We start from the raw sequence: 13861 nt of genomic DNA, 5'->3' as shown, positions 1-13861 counted from the left end.
TCATTGGATCTTCCAAATCCAACGTTTAAAAAAACTACGGTACATTGGGTGGGAGCTTTATACCTGAATTTCATGATGGGAAAAACTGAAGAGGTAACTACTCAAGTGAAGAGCATTGATAATCGAATGGTTGTCGAAGTGAAGGGAAAATATATTGTGCTCAGCGAAATTAAACCTCGCATAGAATCTCTTTTGACTAACTCAGCCATAGAAGAGGTTCGTATCTTTGCCGGAATCAATCTTAAGATCGATGCTAATCTTTCCCGTGGTGTATGGTGTGGGCGAAATTTAGTGGTTTTGGCAAACGAAATCAAGGTGCTCTATAGAGTTACCTGGGACGTGTCTGGGAAAGATAACAATCTCATCTACATGTCCGATGCCGGCAAAGATATAAATGGTCACGGAAAAGGGGGAAACGATGGATACCCCGGAGAAAGTGGAGGTAACGTCTTATTACAGGCGAACTCAATCCAAGATCCTGATCGATTGACGATAATTTCAAATGGTGGAAATGGCGGTGGTGGTCAAAATGGGGGTGAAGGGAATGATGGGGCCGATGGAAAAGGTCTCACAGTAGCAGAATTTAAGAAAATGTTTCCCCATTGTTTGATGTGGGGCAGACACGAACGAATCGACTTAGTATTCGTAATTGTAACTAACATGTTTGGCATGGCGCAGCACATTCCGGTAGAGTGGATGCGCGATAAAGGCAGAGGTAAGACTTACACAGGCCATCTATTGGATTATATAGAGGCGGATGATGGATGCTTTTTGGATATTTTCATAAAAGTTGTCAGGCAAGACGGTGGTGAAATAATATTTTCGTTTTGGGAGTCAGATTTTAAATGTCATTCGTTTCTGGTGTACAAGGGAGCACCTGGGCAGCATGGAAAATCAGGTGGAGGATATGGCATGGGTGGTCAGGGAGGGTTTCCCGGGGAAATAATTGCTCAGCGTCTCGGTGACGGACGAACGTTTGGCATCAATACCAGCAAATATAGGGGCATTGACGGCAATAATGGCATTGGTGGGCTGTATGGTAGGCATGGCAAGAATGGATGGGATATAGGGTTTTTGGGATGGTTATTGACTGAGCCAACGATTTACGGAACAGACTTAAATAGCAAACTTCAAGTGCATTATTATCCCCACAGTTCGTCGAAAAGAATCTATTGTCCATATCAGGAAAAGTTTGGCAATAATATTTATGCAGAAATAGGGGAATCAAGAAACGTTCAACCCTGGAATGAACAATACAGAGATAGGAATAACACCCAGGCACGAAGAGAAAGACAACATCATTCCAAAGCGATGCGAAAGAAACCTTTTCTTCGAACTCGCATTGTTGCGGCATTCTCTGAATACTTACAAGAGCTCGAAAAAGAAAAGCAGGAATTGGAAAAGCAGCGGTTGGCGCAACGGCGGATCGAGCAAGAAAACAGAATAAAGGCACAACAGCAGTTTGAAAAAGAAAAGCAGGAATTGGAAAAGAAGCGGTTGGCGCAACAGCGGATCGAGCAAGAAAACAAAATAAAGGCACAACAGCAGATTGAAAAAGAAAAGCAGGAATTGGAAAAGAAGCGGTTGGTGCAACAGCGGATCGAGCAAGAATACGAACAGTTGGTACAACAGCAGTCCGAAAAAGCAAAGCAACGGTTGGAAGCACAGCGCATTGAAAACGAAAAGCGAGAATCGGAACAGCAGAAGCTTGAGTATATAAAATACGACACTTTACAGCAAGTTGATGATAGCCAACTTACAAACCTTGATCGAGTCACCAAGCTAGACATAAAACGCTTTGACAATTTTCCCTTAGCCACGTCTGAACATAACCAATTCGATATGGTTAAGCTTAGTACATCAGGACATAATTCTAATCAAAAGCAGATATTTGATATTCTGAACCAAAGTTCAAATCTAGACGACTGGCTACAGCTTCAGACAATTATTGTAGGTAGTCCGGAGCTGATATCGTTTATTAAACTTTTTGGAACATTTAAACCAAAATTTTACACTCTGCCCGAAAAAAATAGAAATGTTAAGATTGATGCTGTTGCAGCTATGTTAAAGGCTAAGGATAAATTTACAATTTTAAGAGACACTTCACAAGAGCTACCACCGTACCATACAAAGGTGAATAGTATCGTATTGACAGCAGAGAATGTAGCAAGATATCTGGAAGAAATGGATGAAAAAAATGACACCATCTATCATCCTATGTTTGGCTCCTTACAAAAATACATTTTTGAAAACTCTACAGAACAACGGGGCCGAATCATCGAATTTGCTGTAAAATTATTGAAATGTAGCGATAACGCAGTCAAACGTGCTGTACAAACATTTATTTTGGAAACATACAGCTTAAAAGCTGAAAATGAGCGTGTGAACCAGTTTTACGATGAATACTATGATTATTTAGATAATCAGCAAAAAAACATCGACACTAGCCGGCATCGCGAATAAATGAACTCTTTTTAACAGTCGTTTAAAGTTCATTTTGGTTTAACCGAGTTCATTTGTTGTTCATTCCTGTTAAAATAAACGACCGTCAAAACAGTTAACGACTGCTCGATATCGCATATAGGCAAACACGGGGAAAAAATTCGAGCAGTATAATTAAACGACTGTTAATTTGTATCGCATACGCTCTTGACAGTCGTTTGTTTAACGACGGCATAGGACCAGTCGTTAAAATTAACAAATGAACTCAATGCGTTCGCGATGCCATATTCTAGCAATTTTTAACGACTCTGGTTAATTTTTAACGACTGTTAATTTTAAACCAATTCTTTCGCGATACCAGCTACTATCATTGAATCAGTAGAAGCCGAACTTAAAAAGCAACAAAATGACGAAGTACTTCGCCTGTGGTATGAAAGCGTTGATGACGATACATTGCCGGAAGATCTTAAGATGATGATCAGAAACGACAAGGCATTAAGCTCTCTGTACGATAAACTTACTGTAGAGAGAAATGCAGAATATAACTGGGAGAGATGTTGTGCTGATGTAAAAATACAAGAAATATTCAAGATCAGCCTAGAGAAGGAAGGAATAATGAGCAAAAGTTATAGAGTGCTTTTGGCATATGTTTTCAACGTGAACATTCGGGTTTATGCTAGAGACGAGAACAATGAAATTGAGCTGATAGAAAATCATAATCATGAATCTACGACTGTGATACATGTCTTACTGGAGGTTGACAAATTCATTCAACTGAAAATCAACCAAGCTTACCGTCTGCTAGAAGAAGAGCGTCTACACAAGGATAGTATTTATAGACAAATTCTAACAGAAGTAAGCACAATGCAGATTGAGTACGTTTTTGTACCTAACTTTCAGCGAAAGTTGTTGTACCAAAACAGTTCCTCTAAACAGGAAGCATTCGAAGAATCAGACGGTGAGGCAGTAATTGGAAAGATTTCTGAATTCTTTTTAGATGAGGAGAGGGAACAAATTGCTCAACGTTTGGAAAATATTTCTCCCAAATATTCTGGCCAGCATGGAGTGTTCGAAAACATTTTGCATCGTTTTTCTTATGAAGGTAGGCATGTGTCATTCAACGAATTGAGTTTCTTGATCAACTCTATACTTACACATAGTGTTCAAGCAAGACAGGAAAGGTACACCTTTTCATGGATTGTTGCAGCATATAATCAATGCAATTGGACTGACGAGCTGGTACTGTTGCAGTTGGAGAACTTTTTCAAAAGACAGCTGCAGGACAAGTCAAAATGGCGTGGATACATGTCAAACATCGACAATAAGGGAGTTTTGCTAGTATTTGCAGCTCAGTTTGATCAAAATCCATGCTCTGAGCAGTGTGTCGAAGAAATCTTGCACTTGTTAAGTAGTATTCCGATAGAATCAGTTAATCTTGATCAGGTCGAACTGCCAGAGTGGCCATATGTTCTCAAAGAATACTATTGGACCTACAAGTTTAAATCCCTGATGCCGTGGGATAATGCGTTGGCAAGCTTATCCTCTGCTACCTTCTACGCGCTATCCATCGAAAACACGTTCGGTGATAAGCTGATGAGCATGTTATTTGAATTGTTGGAAGGAAAGCGCAACGAGCTTACCCATGTTGTGTTGAACAAAATCTCAAATTGTTTCCATACTCGAAAATGGAACTTGTGCATTGAGGATTTAAATGTTTTTAAGCGGTGTAGCGTAAAGGTATGGGTTCAATACATGGAAAGAAAGTACAAAATAAACTCAAAAGAACTTACCGTTTCTCAGATAGTAGCTATCATAAAAGGCAATTCTAACACATCAAGTAATATAGTGAGGCATTTGTCACGAATTGAAAATTCGGTGGCAAATATTCATTATAACGAGACAACATTCAATACAAAAAAAGTATCGAGTTTCTCGTCCGAAGATATAGAGCAATGGACTAAACAGTTCCAGGATAAAATAAAAAAAACAAATGCATATGTATTCGAGGAAATGCTCGCTGTAGTTGATAGGGCAATCGAGATTAAGCGAGGGTTTAGGTTACGAGACACCCAGCGATTGACAGTGTTGGCATTGCTGGCAAACGATAAGAGCACATTAGCCCAGGTATCTACCGGAGAAGGAAAAACGATTATTGTAGTAGCGATTACAATTATAAAAGTGCTCCTTAGGCAGCAGGTTGACATTATCACCAGCTCATCGGTACTTGCCAAGCGAGACGCAGACGAGAACAAGGACATCTATGCATTGTTTGGATTTAGCGCCTCTCACAACTGTAGCGAAGTGATAGAAGAGAGACAGAAAGCATACTCTTCAAATCAGATTATGTATGGAGATTTGGGAAACTTTCAGCGTGATTATCTGCTAGATAGAGTTTACGGAAAAAATGTTTTGGGAGACCGCAGTTTCCAGAATGTAATTGTCGATGAGGTGGACAGCATGTTGCTCGATAAGGGAAACAATATATTATATTTGTCGCATGACATTGCCGGTATGGATAAGCTAGAATCGGTATTTGTGTTCATTTGGCAAATGGTTAACAGTGCGACCGATCAAACGGAGGATGTACTTGCGAAAAAGATCAAACAGTCGTTGCTATGTGACATGTACGCACTTATCCATAAAGAGGATATTCAAAGTCTAGACAATGTTTTGAGCGTATCCGATGCATTAACGATATGGGAGAGGTTAATACAGTCTGAGATAATAAACGACTCAGGAAGATTGTTGGTAGAAGCTGTTGACTCTAACAAGCTAGATGAAATACTATCATCAGACTTTGCAAAACTTAAAGATCGTCTAAGCTTTTTACTTTGGTCACGTATCGAACGTGAAACGTATGTCACAGTTCCTAATTATCTGAAGGCATTCGTGGAACGACACTTGGACAGTTGGATATCTAGTGCCATAACAGCGCTGTACATGGTGCAGGATCAATACTACGTGGTGGACGTCGACAGATCAGGGACAAGTACCGACCGTAATGCAAATGTAATTATTCTCGACAGAGATACGGGCACCGATCAGGTTAGCTCGCAGTGGGATGAAGCGATGCACCAATTCTTGCAGCTCAAGCATGGTTGTAAGCTGTCCACCCTGAGCCTGAAGGCGGTTTTCATTTCAAATGTTACATATTTCAAAGAGTACGAACTGCTATATGGTTTAACAGGCACGCTAGGGACAAACGAAGAAAGAGAACTCCTTAAGAAGATGCATGATGTGGACTTTGTCACTGTTCCCACTTTTAAAATGAAACAGTTTGAAGAACATGGATCTATAATATGTTCGAGTAGTGAGGACTGGAAACAAGAGATACGCCGGGAAGTTACTAAACTCACCGAAACTGATAAAAGATCCGTTCTTATGATATGTGAAACTGTTCAAGATGTTGAAGCGCTGCAGAATGTATTTTCGTTCGATGAGCAATCAAAAGTTCACACTTATAAGCGAGATTATGAGGAGTTAACTATTGCGAAGGATGGTTTAGAATCTGGACGGATTATCATTGCCACCAACTTGGCAGGTCGCGGCATGGACATTAAAATAACCGCTGAACTTGAGAAGGCTGGGGGATTGCATGTGGTACTAACATACCTTCCTGCAAACATTCGAATTGAAGAACAAGCTTTCGGAAGAGCAGCAAGAAAGGGTGAAAAGGGATCGGGTCGGATGATAATAATGGTGGCAGACGGGAAATCACACAGTAATTTTAAGATATATAGCCTCAAGCTAAAGCGAAACGCAGACGAGCTATTACGCTTAACAGCTATTAAGACTTATTACGAAACAATGATAAAAACAGAAGAGAACTGTTTTAAATCATTCAGAAAGCTATTTGAGCAGTTACGGAACGGTTTAGCTAAAACATCAGATCCGGTGAAAGATATTCTACTGGAAAGTTGTTTGGACAAATGGTCGTTTTGGTTGGATGAAAATAATGCACAGATAAGAAAAGGATCAAATGAGGCAGATAAAAAGGTATTGAACCTGCTTTTAGACTATTTCTTGATACAATTTAAAAATTTACAAGTTAGTAGTGCAAAAAATTGGTCAGCTTGGGTCGAAGAAAATCCCATGCAAATGATTAAATTGGGAAAATATATTTCTCAACATGAATCAGATCATCGGGATACAGCTTTACAGCTGTTCGGAAAAGTGATCTCGAGTGAACCTTATTTCTGCGAAGCCGCTTATTACTATCGTGCGTATGCGCGGTCACTCGGAAACATAAACATGAAGGAATTTCAGAACGACTTAATTTCTGCTGGCAGGCTTTTCGCTGAGCATATTAAGAACACAATGCATGCATTAGGTGTCGTAGAAAAACAAAAAACATTGACTAAAGAGTATGAGGGTTATAAAGAGCAAAAAGAAAGTCTAGTCAAACTCTACTCATTATTCTTAGAATCAATAGACGACATGCTTGGTCACCCCATAAGTCCCGCATCATTTATAAATTACCAAGTCAAGGAAGATGTGGCTGGAATAATCTTTAAAAATTTTATCGGAATCGGCGTGATAAAGAAGGCTGAAGTAGTTGATAATATACCGATTGCTCAGATTCAGAAACTTCACACCGCGTATGGGATACCTGTAGCCAAATTAAAGACATTCCTAGACCAACGTAGAGGCGCTATCGATGAGAAAAAATTGCTTGCAGATATTCGTAGATCATTTTCATTTCCAAACAGAAGCGAATTTTGGAAAGCACTTATCGACCAAAATGTGCTTCACAGTGTCAAACATTATGTAGGGGTAAATGAAGAACGACTGGAAATGATAGATCCCGCACTAATGAACGTCATCAAGCAAAAGGTAGAAGAAGGTGATCTGGTGAAAGAAGTCGTAAAGCTAGATAAGCATCAGATATTGTTGATCAGAGACGAAAACCAACCGCAGCTTTACTTTGAGAAAGAGAAGCTCATTCGTACGATTAGTGAAAGGAAATATAACTCCCTTGTAGAAAATGGTGTGCTATCATTCAACGAAAAAGCGACTATAGATAAGAGTAGAATAGACGATTGTGTGTTCTCCGTCTTCGATGGTATTACAGTGCAGGATATTACCAACAAGACACGAATTACAACCAGTGAGGCAAATAACATTGTTGCTGAACTTCTTAAGCAAAACGTTCTGGAAAAAAGGGGCAATTCGTTAACCTTGTCAGTCAATCATGAGCAGACAAGCTTGCTTCCCACTTGCCCAGTGTATGAGGATGTTGTAAGAAATGTCCTTGCTTCGTGTTTTGCCTACAGGCTAGCTCTGAGAAACATATCAACACAACTAGAACAGGTTGACTATTCTGACATTCGAATAGAATTGCACCCTGCTCCTTATGAAATGTTTTTTACCGATCTATTGGACCAGAACATAGTTATACGCCCTATGCTTGGGCGTACGATCGATGAAAGTGAAATTAAAGCAATACATAGTAAAACGTGGTCAGAGGAGGAATTGAAGAGCGAGCTCGCTAAGGATATTGGTTTGTCCGTAGAATATACAGAGCTTTTGTTGGATGCGTTGCTGAAAAATTGCTGGATTGTCCCGAAGCTTTTATCAGAGCTGCTTCCACGGACTATTGATCCTTTTGTAGGAATTGGATGGTTAAATAATGTTAAGGATTTGCTTCGTAAAATGGAAGAGAAGTCTTTCATGAATATTTTTGATTTAAAATCGACTGTTTCTGCAATAAATCCTAGGTATGACCTGAAGAAAATTTGTTACAGTCCATCTTCTAAACTTGGACGAAAAAGTCTTGCCGATTTAAAATTATCTTTTGAATCAATCGATGTACAACACGGCCTGGTCAAAACATACGACATAGGCATCGCTGTTGAAAAATGGTTTGACAATCAATTACTATTGCTTGAAAAAGGAACTGTTAAACATATCGAGAATGTGCTTAGTAAGGCGAAGTCCTCGTTATCAGCATTAAATGTACCCAACGGTGAACTGAAATCCATCAAGGAGTTTTATGGCAACGGCAATTTTGGAATGATCGATGAGATGAGCATTTTTATCACGAATGGGTTGGAACATGTTTTACAATTGGTGGAGAAAAAATGGACCTTAGAAATGAAATTAAAAACCTTTCTAGTAGCAGCCTTTGGTGTAGCACAAATAATCATTGGCGCGATAATAATGGTTTGCTCATCCGGTTTTATGACTCACGTTGGCAGCGCATTCATTAGCGAAGGAGTCAGCGACATCATGTTCGCCGTGAGTGCCGGCATGTCCGGTTACTTTAGCTGGCAAGACTTCGCGCAGCACAAGCTGCAGAGTCTGGCCTTTACGATCGCTACAGCTGGTGTGGGAATGTATCTTTCCAGTGGCGTTAAGATGTCCCGCATAGGCTTTAAAATTGCGGGTCCAACCCTTAGGTTCGGTGGCAGGAAGGTAGCTGAGTTGACAGGAAAGCAGCTCTTCAAAGCGGTTGGTAAGTGGACGGTCCTAAAGGAGACAGCAAAGCTTGTCGCTCTCAAAACGGCTCAAGGTGTTTCGTTTGCTCTGGCAAATACGGCCGTAGATAAGATCGTTGAAAATCATCTGCAAGCCATGTTGAACTCGTTGGCTTGGAACATTTTGTCTGGTATTGAGGATACGGTGAATAATCATTCTGTAGAACTAGTCCAAAACCTACGGAAAGCTTATGACCTCCTAGGCGAGAACAGCGCTAGAGCTCTTGTAGATGATTTGACAAACATATATATGATGGAACAGAACATGGGGAAAATATTTCTATCCAATACTAAAGAACTATTCCAAAGTGTGATAAAAGGCATCAGCAATGCAAGCAAAAAAACAGGTAAGACTAGCAGTGCAATGGCATTTATGAGTCAGCTAAGTCGGGTAATGGAATTTGTAGACAGTGCTGCACAAATCAATAAAATGGGCAATGCAACACAGAACCTGTTAAATGCTATTAACTCCGAAATGAAGGAAAAGCTCATAAACATTGAGAAGAACTCAGCACCATCGAAGGGAAAACAGGACAATGAGAATGATTTTGAGCTCTTTAAGAGTAGAATAATCGAGCAATGGAAGATCACATTAAGTAAGCACGTTGGACAACTGATTGCCCAGCATGTTGTAAATCCAGTGCTAAAAATGGGCGTAATGATGGCCACTTCATATGTGTCTAAAGAGTTAAAAAACATTAGACACGACATAAAAAATTCTAATTTAGAAAAAAAAATGCACCGTTTAAAAAACGAACACGAACAGAAGATCAATCGGCCAGATATGAAAACTGCAACAAAGCGTCAGCTTACCGATCAGTATCACGGACAGTTGCTGAAGATTATGCACAAAACCCGCAATCCATCATTGTTTGCCACCATCATCCGGGAGAATGTCCCAATGGATTTGACTTGTGTCGGGGCCTGTACTCCAATGATACATAAACTGCTGCAGGCGCAAAATCCTACGATAACGGGTCTCACAATCACTGTTCACGGTGAAAAGGGAATAAAGCAATCGTTTAAATCTGGTAAGGGTGGCCCCGAGGTGCATCTGGAACTGAAAGATAACCATTTCACTGTGTCACAAGAGGGAGAATCACAGGTAGACACGTTCAATAACAATTGCCTATACGGGGCACTAGCGACAGCTATACCGGATCTGCAAGCTTTGGCACCGACTAAATTCCGGAATATGTTAAGTGATTGGCTTAAGCATGATAACAGCATGCAGCTCTATGTTCGATATGGTTGGCACCGTTTTGGGATAAAACATGGTGCGGTTGGAGGTGCCAAAAAGAAGATGCATTATACTGACTATGTAACCGATAAAGCGTCCATTGATCAAGAGGGAAAGCCCTTTACAGAAGATGAAAGACCTCCCACATATCATTTGATATCACGCTTTCAGCACACGTTTCGGCTAGGGGGCGAAGTGAGAAAAGCCTCTGAAGTTACTGGTTTGCCTGTTGATCAGATAATAAAAGACGGAGCTAGTAACAACAAGGCGTCGCGAAAGGTTAAACCTTTCACGGGCCTACAACAGGCGCATGTTGTGCGGGTTTCTGTAGATGAAGGGCTGAAAACCGCAAACCCAGATTTATATGATAGGATAACGAAACACGCTGGTCACACACAGTTAACTGATAAGTCTGTTAATGTGTTTCACAAAGTAGGAGGTGACGTAGATAGAAGTCAGCATAGTTGGTCAGTGGCTCTTGCAACCATAGACTATACTAAACGTTTAAACTCACAATCTAGGAAAATATTTACCGATATTAAAAACGACACTTTGAGAATTTATGAAAAGAACATTGCGATACTCAAAAAAGATCATGCAGATGAATCAATCCACTGGCAAAAACGGTTACAGTACGATGAAGAGATTAAGGTGCTGGAAGGTGCCAAAAACGATGTTCTTAAAACTACGACCGAAGAAATGTATCGCTATGCAAAGGAGGGCTATGACCAACGCCATGAGTACATACCAAAGAAACGTAGAATGCACAGCCCGGTTAGAGAGGAATAGAGATGAATTGCATTTAATTTATCATCTGTCCAGGGTATCACAAAAATGTGGTACAAAATGATTTGAAATATAATTTTTTGTTGGAAATATTACACATTACATTTAAATGCTCTAATTAATATTTGTGAGGTGTACCTAATGCATTAAGGTTTCTTAATTCATATACAGTTTTATATATTTAAAGTAGCTTTGAAAGTCTACAAACTAAAAAATTGATAGAAACTACAAGAAGCAGAATACAAATCCTTGATAAAGATAATCCTGATAACTTTTACCTCATAACATTAAGTTCAAGAGTAATTTAAGTAATTCGAGTAATTAAAGCTGAAGAAAAACCAGAAGAAAACCAAGTCTAAAATATTATTGCAGAAAAGTTTATACCAATTAGCTAATTTTGCCTAATTATAGAGATACGTCACGAAATGTCCTAGTGTTACTTAACTCCTAAGTGCACGCTAAAAGAAGCTGTTCTAAAATCCATTTCAGCTTATCCCAAAACTGTACCGATCCTGCAACTGATCCTCAACCTACACCGGTGTTGAGACTGATGTCGAACAAATGGTTGTCTTGAAATGGATTCCAATTCTATTAGGGCTCAAAACTGTACATTGAAACTGTGCTGGCAACGTAGAAGAATAGCAAACCTGTTTCGGTTCAGGAACCGAGTACGATGCGATTGATGAACTATTTCCGGTAACAAATTCAGCGTAATGGAGCAGTGTACAAACTCAGTGTAGAATATAGCGTTAACATTAGCGTTACACTTCAGCATAGGAATTTATATCTAGTTTAATAATGAAAAGCTCAAAGATAGATTTCTCAATCGTCCAGGAATCAAATCAATCAATACTCAATCAGGAAAAACCGAAAAGAGATTTTACATTACTATCAGCTGATTGTTTTGTCCAGAGCAAGGTGAAAAAGGAAAAGCAATAGATTTAATCATACATTCTACTTTATCGCGGAACTCAGACACTGACGAGTATGTTCAACTTTTGGATACTCCAAAGGTATATCTCAATATGTAAGAATAGTTACAATTTGTAGTTTGCTGTTAAGGAAATGGATTAATATTATAAATATTTTATAACAGTTCCTCTTCGTCCGGATACAACTATACGCGCATATTTAATGCAACGTGACACCATAGAGAGAGGATGAAACACATGATCTAGTTGGAAGTGCTGCTTTTGAGCTGGAAAACACGTTAAAACAAAGTTATGGATCTGATACTGGACGCAGAACTACACAAATAATCGATCGTGGTGAGGGATCATCAGATCATCTTTAAACCACCTCACTTTTCCTTGTCGCGGAAACTTACAGGATTTTACCATAAAGATATTCTGGCTGCATCCAATAATTAGCTACGAAGTCTTGTTCAGAGATTCTCAGGCATGTTTGACACTATTTAAAATACTTTGCACATAACATCCTAGCTCATGCTTTGTTACCGTACATCGCTGAAGGATTATGGGCTAGCAAAATATTAACAAGAGTTGAAAGTCAAACCGAAAAGGGCCTAATACAATGAGAACCAGGAAACTGTGTGCTTGCTTCGTAGAAGGGAAAAAATTTCTATACCAATGGGCAACGACACATAAGGAGAGCTATCTGATCCATTATCAATTATACCAGCCAGTAATGAAAAAGCGCATCGATCGGACTGACTATCGCAGCATTAAAACAAGAACACGTGCTACTCAGTTGACAGCCTTGAACGACTGACGTTAAAACTATGAATCTGAATCGCATTGATTTATCCCGATAACAATCGGCAAAACCTTACCTGATCGTTCTTTCTTCCATGCTGATCATATTACGATTTCATGAGATAAGAACAGATCACGAATAATCACGAACAGAATACAGATCAACTGTATTGTAAGTATGAAGGAATGGGTAGCGGACTAATTACAAGTGATTGATGTGATGATTTCATGTTCTGTTTTTGTTTCAGTATGTCCGGAGTATAACGTTAAGATTGACTGAAGCTTCTTACTACGTGAATCCGGATCTTCTTATTTTTGACGCGAGGACTTACGTGTAACAACCTATGCTGCCATGTCGTCCAACACAGGCTTTCGAAATTAGTACCACGTAGCCGTAGGATAGTCAGTTTTTGCTGCTGGAGCCGGTTCATATGAGGCTTGAATCCAGATCGAACATGTTAAGTCGTGCGAGATGACGTCTGTATCACAGGACCTCCCCAATTATCCAGATCTACAGATAGCTAGAGACCGGCTGCAATTAAACGTATCAACACAATATAATTATCTGAGTACAAAAAGGCAATAGATTTTAATGTACACCGTTTCTTTGTAGTAGATGAGTAGGATTTAGCTTATTTTAGGATTAGAAGTTAAAATATACATTCATGAAGATTTGTTAATTAATGTTAGTGCTCCTTGAAAAATAAACATGACCTATATTTTTAATTGTTTATAAAATGAGTTTAATTTGCGTTCTAGAGGAATGAAATAAAACGCAAAAAGTTGTTTTTTTTCTCAATCAGCATTTAAATAATTTATTATCTCTATTATGTCTAATCACCTTTCTTATGAAATAAAAATAATTAGAAACAGCTATACTGTTACCTTCAAAATAAGGCCCTGATGCAATGTTAATTCTTAAAACAATATTTTTTAATCTTTCAATGACCAAGCAGGAATTCAATGACTTTTGGGCTACTAAATATACTCTATATATTCTTCTATATTACTCTTTTACATGGAATTTTAACGCTATTTTGTAGGAATCTTCCTCTTCCTTAAACCTTGAGCGACCATTGACCTATCCGGATGTTTACAATCTTTACGTTTTCGCACGCATGATAGCACACGAACAACCTGTGTGTTAATGCTGCTCCACATAACAATGTGCTTCCCTCCTCAAGATTCCCATAATTCTCGGA

The 13861-nt window shown here is 39.2% G+C and overlaps 1 protein-coding gene and 1 long non-coding RNA gene across 2 annotated transcripts in view; both read left to right on the top strand.

Moving 5' to 3' along the window:
• The window catches only part of LOC1275562 (solute carrier organic anion transporter family member 4A1), a 47349-nt gene that overhangs the window by 19697 nt on the left and 13791 nt on the right, over positions 1-13861 (top strand). The gene's annotated exons all lie outside the window — the stretch shown is intronic.
• Positions 11417-13397, top strand: LOC4578084 (uncharacterized). The gene is made up of 3 exons (XR_009766148.1): positions 11417-11971; positions 12041-12831; positions 12908-13397. It is a non-coding gene; the product is annotated as an uncharacterized LOC4578084 (long non-coding RNA).

This window comes from Anopheles gambiae, chromosome 3 (genome assembly GCF_943734735.2).
Source record: "Anopheles gambiae chromosome 3, idAnoGambNW_F1_1, whole genome shotgun sequence".
NCBI classification, from domain to species: Eukaryota; Metazoa; Arthropoda; class Insecta; order Diptera; family Culicidae; genus Anopheles; species Anopheles gambiae.
Note: the sequence above shows the minus strand (reverse complement) of the source record. Positions and strands in the feature narration are given on the sequence as shown.